The sequence below is a fragment of the Corapipo altera genome, unplaced genomic scaffold (assembly GCF_003945725.1).
Source record: "Corapipo altera isolate COAL_440 unplaced genomic scaffold, ASM394572v1 184, whole genome shotgun sequence".
Lineage (NCBI taxonomy): Eukaryota > Metazoa > Chordata > Aves > Passeriformes > Pipridae > Corapipo > Corapipo altera.
Window position 1 is genome coordinate 207,444 of NW_020885039.1, and position 14,170 is coordinate 221,613.

The 14,170-nt window shown below is 35.7% G+C and overlaps 1 protein-coding gene across 6 annotated transcripts in view; it reads left to right on the forward strand.

Annotated features, from left to right (window-relative positions):
* Window positions 1–14,170, forward strand: part of CDH18 (cadherin 18) — a 487,356-nt gene that overhangs the window by 184,610 nt on the left and 288,576 nt on the right. For all 6 annotated transcript variants that reach the window (XM_027668439.1, XM_027668449.1, XM_027668440.1 and 3 more), the window contains one exon: window positions 8,103–8,188. The gene's annotated coding sequence lies outside the window, so the exon portion shown is untranslated. The remainder of the gene's footprint in view (window positions 1–8,102; window positions 8,189–14,170) is intronic.

Genomic DNA, 14,170 nt, shown 5'->3' on the forward strand with positions numbered 1-14,170 from the left:
TAGTGATTTGGGAGTCCCCTGCTAGCACACCAATGATTCAGACAGCAGCATTAAATCAGTTGCTTAAGTACTTCTTGAATGTACATAAAGTCTCACTTTATTGGGAATTGAACTACCTGCAGTTTGAAAAGCAATAAGTTGTGCACTTAAGCAAAGGTGAAATACTAGTAAAGAGAAAAAATTTTCTCCTATATATGCTTTCCAAAAGCTCTTAGCTTTTTGGGTAGAAGGGTGGTACAGCAGTTGTTGAAGCTTCACGTACTGAACCTTACCCATGATTGGAGACATCTTTTTTAACAATCCTCAGGAAATAAAATGACTCACAGAAATACCATAATAAACACTTTTGAAAGACAGAAGAGGCAACACTTCAACACTCTTTCACAGATTCTTTAAATTCCCCTAATCTGTTTAGCAGTTGCACCCTATTCTCTGACAGGACCTTTAGAAAAAAATGAGAACAGTACTATCAGAGTAGAGTCCACCTTCTGACTGTGTTGATTTCCTACAAATTTTGTTTAAATATTAAAAGTTTCTTTGTATGCATAGTTTTGTGAATTTGCCTCCCATGGGTTACACTGATAAGAAGACCGTTTGATACATACTTTAAAAATTTTAGATTTTATTGTTCTCAATCCATCTCTACAAGCAGAAGGTCAGCCAAAACTATCAGGTCACTGCATGGATGAGCTAGGATCTCCTGAGAAAACTTGACCACAAAAAGGAAGCATACAGAAGGTGGAAGCAGGGACAGGTGATCTGGGTAGAATATAGAGGCGCTGTTTGAGCCTGCAGAGGTCAGGAGGGACAAAGCCCACATGAAACAGAATCTGACCAGGGGTGTCAAAAGACAATGATGTACATAGGTGATAAAAGGAAGAATAGGGTAAATGTGGGCCCTCTGCTTAATAAGATAGGGGACCTGGTGGCATGGGGCATGGAAAAAAGGCTGAAGTTCTGAATTCCTCTTAATTTTAATTGTTGAAACCAGCCTTCAGAAACCTCAAGCCCTGAAGACATGGGAAAACCTGGAGCACAGAAGGTATACTCGATGTGGAAGAGGATCAGGTATTTAATACCTGAATATTTAAGCAAAGTCAATATACATAAATCCATGGGCCATGACAGAACATCATGTTTGACCAAACATATCACCTTACATGAGAAAATGACCATCTTGCTAGATGAGTGTAGTGCAATGGGGAGTCAGCAAGGTTACCTAGGCTTCAAGGGGTTTGACTTTGTTTCCTGTATGATCTTCATAAATAAGCTGATGAAGTATGTATTGGATGAACAGACATAGAGTTGTAATTTAAACTGGCTAAAGGCTGGGCCCAGACTGTGGTGGTCAGTGGTATTAAGTCTAGTTGAAGATCAGTAACTAGTAGTGTACCCCAGGGGTCAACATTGAGTCCAGTTCTTCTTAACATCTTTATTAATTATCTGGATGATGAGGCAGAGTTTACCCTCAGCAAGTTTGTTGATGACACAACACTGGGAGGAGTGGTTGCCAGGCCAGAGGTTGTGGTGCCATCCAGAGGAACCTGGACAGGCTGGAGAAATACACTGGAACTTCACGAAGTTCAGCAAGGGTAAGTGTGAGGTCATGGACCCAGGGAAGAACAAACTGATTCACCTGTATATGAGAGGGGCTTACTAGCTGGAAAGTGAAACACAAAGAAGGCTGATGATGTCCTGGGTTGCTTTAGAAGCATTGTTACAGATGAACTGTGTAACCCACCCAACAGATTTTAACAACCTGAATATAAAGCAGTGTGTACAGATAGATACAAAGCAATATAAAGCCAACAGATGAAAAGATAAAGAGATAGCAGATAAAGCCTATGTGGGAGAAATGAATACACAGAAGATTCCATTGGTCACAGAAACATGGAATAATGAAATGTTTCTTCAGGAGTAAAGAGAAAACTATCTTAAATGTAAAGAATAATAAGACTTTTCTCTTTAAAAATAATTAATTTGATGTGGTTTTTTTTTTCTTTTTTTTAATTTACATTGGTATAAATAACTTTGTTTTAACACTTTATGTATATGAATATATTTTTTCTCTTGGTATAAAACTAGTATCCTCCTAAAATTTAAATATTGTTTCTTATATTTCTGACTCCATTCTAAAATACCATAGTGGTATGGAGAATGCTTTCTTAACAATCAATTTAATTTTCTTGAAAAAAAGTCAGAACAAAGACTGATTTTGTGCCTGTAGATGCTGATGTGTGCTGTCCCAAACTGAAAAGAGAAAAGATAGGCTAGAAGAGGTAGAATCTCTGTTTCTATTAATTTTCCTCGGTCAGCTGGTGAAATCAGAGAGTGTACATTTGTCCAATAATATTAGCAGAAAGCAGAAAAATCTTTCTTCCCAGACATCTCTTCAGTGAGTGCTGTGTTCCAGGTTTACTAAAGGAGGCGTTTGTAAACTTCAGAAATCCTAAATCATTCACACCATTCAGATCTCCTAAATAGTGTACATCTTCTTTCCTGTAAAGAAGAGAAAGAAAATTCCAAGTAAAACAAGTGAAGCAAGTGAATTTGTGCTTTCTTAGAGGAAATTTTGTCTTTCACCTGAATTTCTTCCAAATAAGAAAAGACCACTTGCCGATACAGGCAGGATGGCATGCTCACTATAATAGAAGAGTCTCATTGGTTCTGATTCTCTTTCTCCCATTTTTAGGCATTATATGATGTCTCTAATGGAACACTATATCTATCACTTCAGGCTTGCAGTTTCTATCTACTTTGGATATATCAGACTGAAGGAGAATATTATTTCTAATTAATTTTCATATTTTTTCATAATAAATATTTAAACCTTGCATGAAGTGTTTTTATCTGTCATGATAGGCAGTCATTCTTTGTTTGTAGTATATTTCTGATTGTGATATGCTGACATTCCAAGGATAGTTCTTTAGTATCACATTATGCAAGCCCCAGCAAGAGTCTTACCCCCTCATGAGCCAAAGAAAGGGAGTAAAAGAGAAGGGAAAAAATGTTGCTATTCCTTTTTGATAGGTTAGGAAACTGAAGAAAAATCTGCCAAAACAGCTCATGATCGTACAGCAGTAAATGATTTACCAGACTATAAATCAGTGAGATTTCTCACCTCAAAATTGTGTTCCAGTTGACAGACAAGTCTTTTCCTTTTTTCTTTACATGTTTACTTACTGTATTTTTGGAATTTAAAGAACATTTTAGTCAGAACTAAAACTCAGCTGAGGAAAACAAAGCACTTTTCTGATGTTCTACTGCAAACACTCTTGTATTCCCATCTCTTTGTTTTTGCTCTTAACACAGAGGAGCAGGCTGCTCTGCTCTCCTGATACGCAGACAACTGCAGTCAGCACCAAGCCTTCAGTTATTTCAAGTCGTTTCCTTTCCTTCAAGAAACAGATTGTTTTCAACATTGAGTCAGTTTGTGGGAAATGAAAAATTGTTTTGTAACTTCACTGAGAAGACCAAGACCCGGTTATACTTTATGAAGAAGAGACGTATGTCAGTGTGTAATTTAAAATATACTGTGAGACCTTCTGTGGGCTCAGAAATTATTTTCTAAGTCATAGCTTAAAAAAGTTGTTTGTTTCCTTTATCTTTGGATGTCTCTTTTTACGTGAAGAACATCATCAGACTTCAAGCAGTCTAAAGGAAAGCAGAGCTTTTGCTTCTATATATCCAAGGGAAACTATATGCTATCAGTCTTGATCGTTTGACAGGAAAATAAGCTCATACCAGTTTTTGCTTTCACTATCATTCTCTGAAGAAAATTTATGATACTGCTATTGTGAATCTAAAGCTGTTTCTCTGCGTTCTATTTTGTCCTGTTTCTGCTTAATACAATTGTATTCCTCTTTCTTGTGTGTTTGCCTTTTAGTAAGTCTGGTTTTTTCTCCTTGTGCTAGACATTTAGTTTTGTCCTTTTGGTAATATAGATTAAAATGTCACTGCAGACAGAAGTCTCAGACTGAATCGAGAGTAAGTAATAGTTAGACTCATCCTGAATTTTAACAACAGAATATATTTGTGTCAGAAAATGCAATTTTTCTAAAGCAAGCTCCACTGCATTTGATCAAATTTTGTTTTGGGAAGCTGTGCAATTTTCTGATGAGCAATTATAGCAATAATTGAATGTTCTTACTTTTATCTGACTTTGTTATCAAATATCTAGAGGGACTAGATTAAATCCAAGGTTTTCTTTCCATCTAGTATCATTAAGAATAAATAAATAAATAAATAAATAAATAAATGTCTTTAAATATTTTACTAGTATAGATGCATGTGGTACTTAAATGGTGTCTCTTAAAGCACAATACAGTAGAAAACATCAGGTTTCAAAGTTTTGAACAAATACATGAACAACAAAGATGTCAACTTCATAGGAGCCTTTAAAATACCAATAATATCAATAAATCTGATGAAAATACTCCAATTAATGTAACAATATGAAGGTGTATGGATTTCTGTGAGAGACTAGAAACTACTTTTAAATGTGTACTCTTGCTCCATGAAACAATGCTTTTGAAGACTTTTACTTAATGTATCTATATAAGAAAAAGAAAGATGTAAATATGAAAGAAGGGGTCTGCTTTGTTGCCACTTTTCAACTAAACATTGATTAAAAGATACATACTTCAAGCAAGAGTCATTTTTACCACTGTCACTCTATTATCTCGTTTCCAATGTACCATGAAAATGTTACAGCACTTTGGTGACAATAGCCTGTGAATGAAGAGACATCAGTTAATCTTGAAACTTGCAAGTCTAAAAAATTGTTATCAAAAGGAGAAATAAGAAAAATTACATGAGACTCCGTTATACTATAATTTGAAAAAGTAATAGAAAACCCTCAAGTCAAGGCCACTCTGACTTATAAATATTTATAAATCAAGATCTTGCTTTAATGGGAGCAGTGTGACTATTTTAATTTTTTGAATCTGGAGTGCACAGTCCCCTAACTCTTAAAAAATCTTAAATGATAGCATAATATATTCCACTTCTTCACATTGTGAACGCTGGATACCTTGCTGCAGTTTCTCTGGTGTGCATTGGCTTTCATGTGTCCAAACACATGTGTGTGTGATTTTATACTTTTGGTTTTGAGAAATACTGAAGTAAAAAGACAGAATCAGCTATTGTTAGAAATTTGTTTCCTGACTTCTTTCTAACTAACTGCATTGCTGGCTTGTGGGTATGAGTGAAGCTCTGATGAACCTTTTTTAGTTGTTTTTCATTTCTGTTTTGGCTATGTGTAGCTTTTATTACTTTCATTTGAATACCGTCTTCATTAGTTTCTTCCACATTGTGCTAAGGTTTCATACAACACAATCATCTTCCAAAGCTAAGTTGAATTAGTTTTGTTATTCATGCATACACTTCAAGCGAGCTGTGTTCTGTGTTGTTTTTATTTAAAATGACTTATTTATGTTGGTCTAGATAAACAAAGTAATTTAAACTAACAAATAACTCACAGGATGAGTAAGACAGAAGTATTTTAAAAATAAAGTTGTAACAATCACAGAATCACAGAATGGTCTCTTCTTAATGAAAAAAAAAATCTTTGTTATTATAATACTGACTTTCTTTTCCCAAGGGTTTGATAACCCATGTTTTCTTTTTCTAACTAATATATCAAAAACATGATTCAAATTGGTAAAAATTTTCTAAGAAAACTTAAAACATTCTATGTTATGGTAGTTACTGCAGTAGTTTGTTTCTGATTTCACTTTATAGCATGTGCTGCTTTTTCACTGCTTATACACTCCACGTGCACTTCTAAAAATGTGTAATGAGTGCTAAGATGTACCTAGGGACTATGCCGCCTGAATTTGACATGGTTATGGAAATAAAATAAAACATAATAACCTTGTTTTTTACTTTCTTTGAAATTCTTCTCATTAAATAAAAAAATATGATGACATGCAGGAGTGGGAGTTATGACAATTGAATAGCTACTCTTGCTACATTTTACGTAGAATCATAGAACCATAGAATCATAGAATGATTAAGGGGTTGGAAGGGACCTTAAAGATCATTTTGTCCCAACCCCCACTGCCATGGGTAGGAACACCTTCCACTAGACCAAGTTGCTCAAGGCCTTTTTCCAACCTGGTTTTGAACACTTAGGGCATCCATAACTTCCCTGGGCAACCTGTTCCAGTGTCTCACCATTCTCACAGCAAAGAATTTCTTCCTAATATTTTACCTAAGTTTCCCCTTTTTCAATTTGTACCCATTACTCCTTGTCCTATTGCTACAGGGCCTGACAAACAGTCCCTCTCTGGCTTCCCTGTAGGCCCCCTTCAGATACTGGAAGGTTACTATGAGGTCTCCACGCAACCTTCTCTTCTCCAAGCTGAACAACCCCAGCTTTCTCAACCTATCTTTTTAGGGGAGGTGATCTGGTCTTATCAGTTTTGTGGCTCTCCTCTGGACTTACTCCTAGAGTTCCACATCCTTCTTAATTTGGGGACACCAGAACTGTACACAATACTCCAGATGGGGTCTCACAAGAGCAGAAGAGAGGGGGAGAATCACTTCCTTCAGCCTACTGACCACAGGCCTTTTGATACAGCCCAGAATTCAGTTTGGCTTTCTGGGCTGTGAGCACACACTGCTCAAGTTGAGCCAGCTCAGGTTGAGTTTCTAATCAATCATCACCCTCAAGTCTTTCTCAACTGAGCTGCTTTCAATCACTTCTCCATCCAACCTGTAGGTGTGTCTGGGATTGCCCCAAGCCAGGTGTAGAACCTTGTGCTTCACTGTGTTGAACTTCATGAAGTTTGCATCAGCCCACCTCTCAGCATGCCAAGGTTCCTCTGGATGGCATCTCATCCCTCCAGTGTGTGAACTGCACCACACAGCTTGATGTCGTCAGCAAACTTGTTGAGGGTGCACTTGATCCATGTCACTGACAAAAGTGTTGAACAGTATTGGCCCCAATACCAACCCCTGAGGAACACCACTCATCACTGGTTTCCATGTGGACAATGAACCATTGACTGCATCTCTTTGCATGCAACCATCCAATCAGTTCTTTATCCACTGAGTGGTCCAGCCATCCAATCCATGTCTCTCCAATTTAGAGGTAAGGATGTCATGTGGGACAGTATGAAATGCTTTGTATAAGTCCAGGTAGATAACGTTAGTTGGTCTGACCTTATCTATCAATTCCATAGCCCCACCACAGAAGGTCACCAAATTTGTCAGGTATGATTTTCCCTTCGTAAAGCCATATTGGCTGTTACCAATCACCCCTTTGTCTTCCATGTGCCTTAGCATAGTTTCCAGGAGAATCTATTCCATGATCTAGCCTGGCACAGAGGTGAGACTGATTGGTCTGTAGTTCCTCGAATGTTCTGCTTTGCCTTTTTTAGAATTAGAGGCTAAATTTCACTTTTCCCAGTCATCAGGGATTTCACTTAACTGCCATGATTTTTCAAAAATGATGGATAGTGGCTTAGCAACTCCACCTGCCAGCTCCCCCAGGACTCACAAATGAACCTAATTGTGTCCCATGGACTCGTGCACATTTAGATGTTCCTTAGATGGTCTCAGACCTGATCCTCTGCAACAGTGGGCTTAGGGTCTTCATTCTCCCACTCTTTTCATCTGCCTTTCTTGACTTGGGCAGCGTGGTTAGAGCATTTGCCATTGAAGATATATAAAGAATGTATCTTTATGATATTGATCTTTCTCTAGAATCTAAATGAGCATATTTTCTTAGACTCTAGAAAGTTTGCGGTAAACGATGCCGACACATTTTATTTTAGGAATTTGTGAAATCATAGTTACATACACATCTGTTGAAAATCTGCTAAGGACTGCCTGATAGGAACATTTTTATATAGTTCCCTATTTATGAGCTTCCTTGCTGATCACATTTTAAGAGAATGTCTCCCTGCACAGATGACATTCAGTTTTCTAATTTGCTCTTAAAAAGACAATCCTTTTCAGAGATTTATTTGCTTAAGATAATGAGGTAGGATTACAGAGGAATTAACTTCAATGCTATTAAGTGGGTTGGTTTTTTTCCTCTTGGGTCTAGCCTTATGCTTTCAGTTTGAAAGTAAGCTGAGATTTATTTTTCCTAGGCTACAAAACAAATTCAAGACCAGAAGACAAAAAGGCAGCTGAAGTAGTAATTCTTCAGAAGAATTAAGACACCAGTGTCTTTGAGGTATGTTGGTTTTGGAAATGCTGTTAATTTTTTATTAATCTTGCTGCTATGTATGAGACTAATGGTGAGTGCTTTTGAACACCAGTGACTATTTCACATCTTCAGCTGTAGTTGATTTGAAATGAAAATCCAAAATACATTTTTTTGTTTTTCTTTTCTTGTTTTTTTTTTTTTTTTTTGATAAGCATGAGGTACTGGTTTTAAATGTTATTGTCTTTTATCTGACACTATTTTTCTGTCTATAAAATTAGATACAGCCAGATGCAAAGTAAAAAAGCTGGAGGTCCTATGTTCTTTCCGACTTAAGAATCACAGTTTTCTTCACGTGTCATAGTTACTGTGAAAAATTTCCAAATAAGAAAGTTCAGAATAAAGCTGTAAAAACTTTCCATTTTGTATGCAATATAGATTGCTATGTTTTAAATAGGTACAAGAAATATTTCTATCAGCTAGATGTTAAAGAGCATGATATAGAAATAAATTGTGAATAGAAAGTCATCAGTAAGTAGAGTGAGTAATGGAGGATAAGCTAAGGAAAATCATCACTGCCTTACCACAGGTGTAAATATAGCCTCTAACACTGTTTTTCAGTTACAAAATATTTGAACTCAATAAGTGGGATTTCACTTTTGTAGATGTACAAAACAAGCTTGTGGGGAACTAAGTAAATGGAGTTGATGTTAATTTCATTTTAGGTCTAGTTATCACTTAGCATGCAAAACAGAGCTTAAACAGAGCAAATTATGTCTTCTTACATTCAAAAAAATTCTGGAGATCAGAAAACATAATTTCTATTACATTTAGGAAATATTTGTGTGTAGTTTAATTTTCGTTCAAAGGGACTCCTTTGAACCCAAGTTTTCTCTTTCATTCAATATATTGAGTTTCAAAGAATAAGATTTTTCCTCTTAGAGAAGGGATTTTCTCACAACAGTAATACTGAAATTCTACTATCTTTAATTTCTTCAATCTTCACCTGAAGCTGCCTTCTTTTTGCACGAGATGTATCTCACCAGCATAGACTGTTTTCTCTTCTTATATTCCCATCAGATATGTGCAATTTTTTCATGTTAGACATGATAGTAAGACCATGTAGAACTTTTAGCTAGTGACACAGACATCTTGTGTCTTGTTAAGTAATTCAAGTCTATAGTGTGATACACTGATTTTGTCCAAAAATATATTTTCCACTTAAAAAAAACCCTAAAACCTCAAACCTGGCCAAGACTGCTGACCTCTAGGATTCTTTCCTTTTCTTTTACTTCAAATGTTTAATAATAAGTTTGCAGCCTTTGGGGTTGAGAAGTTGAGTTCAGTAAAATATCTTTGTATAATATCATTCACAATGAATAGATTCAGAGCACCTTCTTGCCTCCTAGCATTTGTAACCACAAATACCTCTCTTTTATTGTCAGTCTTTTTTCCCTTCAAACAATATTTGAAGTACTGTAATAAATGACATGAGAGAAATCATCAAATATATTTTCACAGATTTAACCTCTTATTCTCTTATCTGGCAGAATACCTAAATTTTGTATCAGAAAAATTACTTTAACACTGTTATTGAACTTTTGGTGATACTCTACACATGTGCCAGTGACATCTGGGAATAATGTTTTCTGATAAATGAAAAGTCTCCATTGCCTTTTCCTGACTCCCATTGAGATACGTATGTGTTCCTCGGGGCACACTTTGTCTTGCAGATTGTATTTGATTTGTAGTCCGAGGATAGAAGCTTATCACATCAGTGTTAAATACGTATAGCTGTCAGAAGCATGGTAAGGCAATATATTTATATTCAACCATTAGGAAAAATGTGCAAATAAAAACAGATCTCATTTTACTGGGTCTTACTGAAGCAAGACATCAAGTAAAATATTGAATATCTTTTAATCAGTGTGCTTTAGCTTCAGATGTAATTGTGGCATTGATGCATTTTTGCCTAGCCTGATCCTTAAATGTTCCCACGCACTGTCCATTATTATATATTTTTTAAGCCTTTATAAAATCTTCATTTTCAGTTATGGAGAAATAATTGTAAAACTGCAGGAAAAAAGTAATATATTATGAGGAAATACAAAAGAAGCAAAATATATCTGCCCTTTCTCATTCAATCTTCCAGATTGTTTAATCTCGTTCAGTTTAGTATTTCTGTCATTTTTGAGAGTTATATGATGGACAGGTTAGCATCTGATTTCAAATGGATTTTAAATGGATTATTTAATCTGCAGTTCAAAATCTCTGGCATTTTAGAATGGTGTTATGGTCAGGTTACCCAAAGTTACTTCAAATCACTTGATTATGGTAGTTTCCATGGTAAACATCGTCCTTCGTGTCAGAAGGGACTCTGACTTTGCCATGTGAGAGCCTTTATATTATACAGTAATCAGAATAAGGGAGAGATAATTTTTGTAGCAAATAATTGCTCTCCAAATATATAATTCCTCAAAGTCTTCACATTAGAGTTTAAAAAATTATTTTATGTTTATCTGACATCGTACTTTAATATCTTCTCCCAGTGATATAGGCCTTCTTGAGCAAGCAGTGCAAGGAATTACTAACGAAGTTCATGATGATGCTTTTGAAATAGTCTGCGTTACTGATTTAATAAACCTTAGTGCAATAAATTAATGAAAGACACTCTATACCAGATAAGTAAAACTTTTATTTGTAACTTGTGTATCCATGTTAGGTTGCTCCATGCCTAATAGCCCAACATTTCTCTGTTCCAAACTCAGTGATTTAGTTTTGCTTCTCTGATTTAGAATGAAGTTACCTGGTTTGACCAGTGCTTCTATGCATATTTTGTCTTTATACACATATGAAGCACGTATAGAATTTTGTCTAAGGTACTAACGCATACTGCATTCTTTTGATGTATTTACCTTTTAAAATTGCTACATGAAAATACTTTATATATGGAGCACTCTGAGTTTTTATAAACTTCTGCATGTCTGTGTGAAAACCTCACTTGATAAATGCAAATGGAAGTTTAAGAGCTACCTTGTCCCAGATATATATTTATGATGGGGCTAAAGGAACTCTCAGCCTTCTTGTAAGGTTGAAATGCAGAACTGATATTCAGTGTTGTTAAATATTGGCCTTACTTTTCAAGATATAAACCAAGAAATGAATTGCCTAAAGTAATGTATTTTTAGTCATCACTGGATTTTAGCCTACCTAAGTACTGCAAGACTAACTGGCATTTTACTTCCCTGAAAACCCAGAAACATTGCAGAATGCTTTAAGTGTTTTTTCAAATGGAGTTGAAAAACATTTTAAAGAAGAAAGTTGATTGAAGTTTACAAAAAAAGAGCCAACTTAGATTTTGAATATATGAAAATATATTCTGAGTTTTCCAGGGTTTTCTACTCTGAAAGTAATTTTAAAAACTGCAATTATTTTTGAAAAAAAAAAATCACAAAATCATTTCTTACTTCAAAATCTGTATAAACAGATCAACATTTTTCTCAGGCTTAAGAAGATTTGATTGCATTTGAAATAATGATGTAAAAGGCAAAGGCACTTGATCAGATCAGAAACATATCACCCTGTATGTCTTGAAAAAAAAAAAGTGTTTTGAGACTATTTCAGATTGATCACTAGGGTCAGAAATTTTTAATAGTTTGATTGTGCAACAACCACAATACTCAAGCATTCTTGGAAATCATGAAAATAGTAGATATTCAACCATCTCATTCCAATCTGTTAGAAATGTTGCAAGGCAATTTTCTAAACATAAGGGTAAAACTTAGTAAAACATCAGTCATTATTATGACTAGTCTGAACTAGAAGCTAATTTAGTTGGAACCTGTCTGCAGTTTTAATTTGTGTAACCATTTTCATTTAAAAGTAAAAAACCTAGGTATTTCGTATCTCTTTTGTGAAATCAATCTCATCTTCAAGTAGCCTGTGTGCTCCCTTTTGGCGTTGTAAAGAAAATCATTGGATAATCATCAGGTAGTTTCTCATTGTAAATTCAGGGGCAGATATTTCCTACTCTAGGAGTAAAGCAGTGGAAGTACAGCTGAGGATCACATGTGAAATGAAACAGCATGAGGAATCAGGAAGAAGGGAAAGAATTAATTGTACTTATGACTTCAGTTGAGGAAAGTAGCAGGAGATTCCAAATTGAGATGGCCAGGCTGCTAACCTACCTGTGCAGAGGAGGTGTATCTCCGTGAAGAAGCAGTGGGGCACAGCCCCACCTCATCGGGGCTGAAGTGTCTCCCAAGAGCAGCAGGTGGTGAACCAAGGTCCTGGCACTTGACCATGGTGCACTGCTTTGATGTGGGCTCTGCTGCAGAAACCATACCCTTTGAAGCAGCTTGGGAGTGAAAGTCAGGTTTGTTTCTCACCTGCAAAGTATGTATTAGGTGTGATCTGATCAGCAGGGGGTCAGTGATTTTGTATACAGAAGTTTGATTATAATGGCTAGTTCTGACACTCGCTAATCTGCTATCTGTATTTGCACACTGTTTGGTTGTGTTTATGAGAATTTATTTAAAATCTAACAGATCCCTAAAGGACACTGAAATTCAGACTTCCATTGTAAGTTTTTCCTGGATCTATATAATTCAAAGTGATTATTGATTTTTAACCATTCCAGTGAAATTGCAGAAGTGAAAAAAACCCCACACATGCATGTATTTTTTTCTTTCAGAACACATGGAAGCTGCTTAGCATGTCACTAACAGCATCTGAAATCTAGGACTTACAAATGCACAAATGTCAGTTTTACCCAAAATGTTGTTATTTCTGTGTTCTCCCAGTTCTGTGGGTTTGCTAGCAATATGAATTATTTTTTTCCCAACAAACATTTGCTTATCCTTGTGATTTTTTATGCTTATTTCTTACAGTTATGGTTGTTGGTATTTTTTTTTTTACACTGCTTCCTTATGAAACAGCTAAATAGCATAAAATAACTCTTTCAATATATGGATTAAGAAAGAATATCTCTTCCACATGAAAGAGTAGTTGGCCCTTCTGTTTCTTACAGGGAAATGAGCTAAGTTTTAAAGGATACTCAAGTTCAAACAAAATAGCTTTTAAATTAACCTATAGGGTTGCCTCAAGAGGAATATGGACTAGCTTTCTTTTTTTCCTCAAACTCTGAAATCACAGTGTCCAGATTCAGCCCACACTCAAGGGAATTTTTTCTATTTATTTTTAATGGATCAGTTTTTGAACAATGAAGCTGGTCAGTCTCTGCTCTTGAGATAACATTCCAGCCATCTATAGGTAGCACACAATTAACTTGAGGCACAAGGAGGAAAACCAGAAAGGAGACACATACAATATACAGACCATCTCTCTATGTTCTGTATTCTATGTCAATGTTAATGGGTCTGTAAATAGATCATGGGAGTGATTGATATCAGCACTTAGCTTCCTAGGTGACATCACCCTCTGCTTCTTTACCTATTAGAGATTAAGATGTTGACACATAGAAAATTCTGCTTCCTGACCTGAGAAAAGTAAGTAATTAAACAGTTGTAGACTTGACACTGTCTGAATTATTTACCAGTGCAGCTACAAAGTGGAGACCAACAGGAAAGAAGAGCACAGAGAGGATGAGGAAAGTGCACAGACATGCTTGCAGCCCATGTGTGTGAAGGAGTTTAATTTAAAGAAACTATTTCAGAACAAGTTGAGGACAGGACCAATTGTGAGTAAAATGATGGTGCATTTAAAATATTTAAGTAGAAAAACTAGTCAAAATACAGGTAAAAAAGTTTTGAGATGAAACAAAAAGACAGCTTTTACAAGACATGTAAAAGGAGGAGAGCATTAAGTATCCAAAGAGCATGCAATTCAAAGAGAGAGTATCAGAAAAGATGAGAAGGGTGACTTATATATCTGTACATAGAATACTCATAAATGCAGCAAAGGATACAGCTTAGAATGGTTCTTAGTTTAAAAATATCTACTGTTTTTCAGACTGAACATACAAGGGTATCTGTATGTAAAACTGTACAACCC